General features: G+C 46.7%; 1 protein-coding gene across 1 annotated transcript in view; it reads right to left on the bottom strand.

Moving 5' to 3' along the window:
• Nucleotides 1-442: 442 nt before the first annotated feature.
• The window catches only part of SNX18 (sorting nexin 18), a 101322-nt gene continuing 97709 nt past the window's right edge, over nt 443-4055 (bottom strand). Inside the window, exon 3 of the transcript XR_003680908.2 lies at nt 443-1253. The gene's annotated coding sequence lies outside the window, so the exon portion shown is untranslated. The remainder of the gene's footprint in view (nt 1254-4055) is intronic.

Raw genomic sequence — 4055 nt, 5'->3', positions numbered from 1 at the left:
TGTTCCCCATGAGCCAGTCTTGTAGATACAGATTTCCTCCTAAAAGGAAATCTTTACTTTTTTAAAAAGATTACCAGGTAATGTCAACTGTCCTATCCTGACCCTCACTCTACCCCTGCATATGTCCTCATTTGTCATTTTTGTTGAAACCTGGGGCCTAGTATGTGCTGTTTGTACGATAGTTTTCATCTCCCCTTCCTCCATTCCCTATCCCTGAACCTAGGCCACCTCCCCCTACCCCACTCGTTCCTCATTGCTGGTGTCAACCAGAAAAATCTAAATGTATTAGGAGACTTCTTTCAGTAAATTATCCGAAAACCCACTCTTCTGAACCACAGGGCCATTTGATTAAAGTGGGTTTCTTACCAAACCAAACTTGGGTCTGCTTGCCCGCGTGCAGTAAAGCCAATCTACTGACCCCAGGTTGTGGTGAAGGAAAGGGCAGTGTTTATTGCAGAGCGCCAGGCAAGGAGTCCAGGCAGCTAGTGTTTAAAAGACCCAAACTCCCTGAAGGCTTTCAGGGAGAGACTTTTAAAGACAGGGTGAGGGAGGGAGGTTGTGGAATGTGTGGTCAGCTCGTGGACACTCTTCTGATTGGTTGGTGGTGAGGTAATCGGGAGTCAGCATCATCAACCTTCTGGTTCCAACCAGTCTGGGGTCTACATGCTTGTGGGCAGCATACAGTTAACTTCTTCCACCTGGTGGGGGCAGAGGGTGAGGTCCAGTATCTATCAGACAGCTCAAAGGACATGACTCAGAATATTCTCTATAGCCCTCGAGGAGGAATGAAAGGTCCTTGACTTTGTTTAATGGCTAAACTATTATTATTTTGTATTCTGACTGTTTTCCTTTCTTTCTGCATTTTCTCACTTCTCTGTTTAAATATATTCTTTGACTAAAGTTTTTCTACAGACAAAAGGCAGGCGGAGGAGGGCCTGGGGGGAGGTCAGTTGTGGGAAGGCACCATAGGGTCCCGCTCGGTTACAAATTCTGATATCAAACATTTTATTCATGATGAATTCATAAGAAAATTATGAAGAGATTCCTCTCTGATAGTTCTGCCTTTGTATTCCATTTCCAGGCTCAAAAGTCTCAGATTTCTTCTCTCAGTCCTCGTACATTTAAGCACTCTCTATGGCGTTTCTTCTCCACAGATGTTCTGCTCATATTCTTGGTGTTTTTCAGATTGGACAAATAAAGTTCATTTATTAATTGCCCCATGTCAGCTGCTCCACAATGAATTCCACTTGCATCTATCAGTGAGTAGATTTAATCAAGTTGTATATTTGGACATTGCCTTTCATTAATCCATCTTAAACTCTATATTTAAGGTAAAAAATAATGCATTTGGTGACGTCCTCACCATCTGATTTGAGGACACATGTGCAGTTGACACAGTGGTTAGAAACACAGTCTGGCTGGGTCTGAAGCATAGCCCCCACCCACTTGCATTGCAGAGTAATATTGGGCAAACTGTTTAACCTCTTTGGGCCTCGGTATGTTGTGAGGATTAAGTGAGTTAATATACGTAAATATATTACACGTTATATATAACAAATACAAATACATTACACATGTTTATTACATGTGTCGGGTATTCTCTCAAGTGAGATACATACATATGCCCTCATTTTGGTCAATTTAAAATTGTCTGTTTAGTGCACTGTTTAGATGGACACTTCACTTAGTAATAATAAACTGTTGTTTTGTCTTTTCTGTCTTTATTTTTTCCATAACCCTAAGAACAGGGATTGTGATTGGGAACAGAGGCAGGTTTGGGATGAGCCGCAGAGTAGAGGTGGGGAAAGGTGCGGGGTTTGAGGTATGAACGATGCACATGTTTATTTGGTAGTTTTGTCAAAGTGCTACTAGGAGAGAAAATGAGACATGAGTTGATCTTTCTGTCGTGCACATTACTCAGAATTTTTTCCCTGAAAGTTTAATTATTTGATTTTTTTCCCCAGGCCAAAATGTCCCAGAGTCAAAAGGGCCGCACCAAGAAGACCTCATCAAAATGTCACGTGCCCCATTCTTTAACAGGCGAGGTACTGTTATAGTGTGAAAGTGTGAAGTTGAAACGGGTAGACTCAGAAACCCACATCCTAGTGCAGGCCCACGTGTGAGTGTGCAGGCTGGTGAAAAAGGGCTGGGAGCAGAGCATGCCCCAGACTGGACCATCAGCAAAAGCTCCAAGACCTAGAAAGTCTAAAAACAGGCTTCCCTTAGACCGAGAAGAGAACTAAGTGAGAGGTCCAAGAAGGATTGAAACACCCAGCTAAGGCTCTCTCTTAAGCCAGCATTTGCTCCTGAATCAGGGATAGAAAGCAGTTCCTGCCGGCACAACCCCTGCCTCTCCCGACCTCCAGGGTGACACAGTGCATCCACAACAGCGGTCCCTCCCACGGAGCCCAGGGACACTGCAGATTTCCTCTCAGCATGACGCTTCAGGTAGATTTTCCCTTGAGCGCTGTCATTGGGACAGGCTGCATAATTTGCCAGACCCAGTGCAGAATGAAAATGCGGGGCCCAGCGTTCCAAACTTACTAAGATGACGACAGCAGAGCATTAAACCCCGGGCGAGGCCCTTCCGAGCCCAAGGCTGTGATCTTACACCCATGAAGTCAGCCCTGTCTGCCATAGATGGGTTGGTCGGGGTCCGCTGGCGGCTTTCTGCGGAGAGCTCTTAGAAACCCCTCTACAGGTAAGGAAAGAGGACAGGGCAAGGGGAGAAACGGAACTCTGATGCCCTGGGGGCAGAGGCCTCGGGGGATCCCTGAGGAGCCCTGGAGCTGAGGTTGCCCCCAAAGAGGCAAGGGGCCTGAACCCTACATCCAGGGAAGGGGCGCGGCCTCGGGCACGGCGGCTGGCACCGGCACAGGGGAACTCCCTGAGGGACTCACCCTCCCAGGGCCTCAGCCTCCAGCGCTCTCAGCAGCGCCTCCTCCTGAGAGGGGATCCGGGCTGAGCACCACAGCATCCCACCGCGTATGCCAGCCGCATCAATCGATAGCGGATATTCTCCATTCCTGAAATAGGTGCTGCAGTTGATGGTCTTCTGAGACCGGTGTGATGAGGTCATTTCAATAACATAAAACAAGGCAAGCAGCACGAAAAGAGAATACCAGGAAAAGCCCTCCACGTCGGGGGCAGAAGACCAGAGCACTGATTTTACAGGGAGGCTTGGGAACCGAAGCAGGTGCTTTAGAAACTTGGAAGCTTTTCTGTTGTTTTTATCATCTGTATTTATTTTCTTAAATTTTCCCTTTTCACATTGAACAGATGCCAGCATTTTCAAAATGAAGTCTCTTAAAGAACAAGAGGGAAACCAAAGGGCCAATTTTTGTCCTTGCTGGGCTGGCTCGATGGGGGACAGCATGTCTTCCAGGCCCGCAGGGAAGTGGCGGATAGAATGGAAATGTTAGAACCCCCAGGGCCAGGTGGACATTCAGAAAGGAGCGGGGACCCTTGCGCTCAGGCCTGGAGATCTCACCTACTCACACCGCGGAGGCTTCTGTGTCTTGTTTAAATTAAGGAGCCTCCTCAGGCCTAAAGGGTCTATTTTAGATTCCAGTGCCGAGACTTCTGAGAGGATAGGTATAAAAGCCTTATCCACTATTACGTTAATAATAATAAGTAAGCCTTCTGAATATGACAAGCCCCTCTTTGGGAACACTCTCCACCAAATGGCCCAAATCAAAACAAATGTTTTTTGAGACTGTCAAAAACACAAAATGTTTTTATGACTACCAATAAGGAAGAAAAAGATGATCTGGACACTAAGTTCAGAAATTCATCACTATGAAATTATTTTCTGGCTACTTAAAAACTGCAAAATTTAAAGTTGAATAGCTTGTGATTCTGTTTGTAGCAAAAACTTAAAATTTTAAAGTAAATTCAATTAGGGGCTTCCCTGGTGGCGCAGTGGTTAAGAGTCCGCCTGCAGATGCAGGGAACACGGGTTCGTACCCCGATCTGGGAAGATCCCACATGCCGCGGAGCAGCTAGGCCCGTGAGCCGTGGCCGCTGAGCCTGCGCGTCCGGAGCCTGTGCTCTGC

Source organism: Physeter macrocephalus, chromosome 8 (assembly GCF_002837175.3).
Source record: "Physeter macrocephalus isolate SW-GA chromosome 8, ASM283717v5, whole genome shotgun sequence".
Classification (NCBI taxonomy): Eukaryota; Metazoa; Chordata; class Mammalia; order Artiodactyla; family Physeteridae; genus Physeter; species Physeter macrocephalus.
This window is presented reverse-complemented; position numbering and strand designations above follow the sequence as displayed.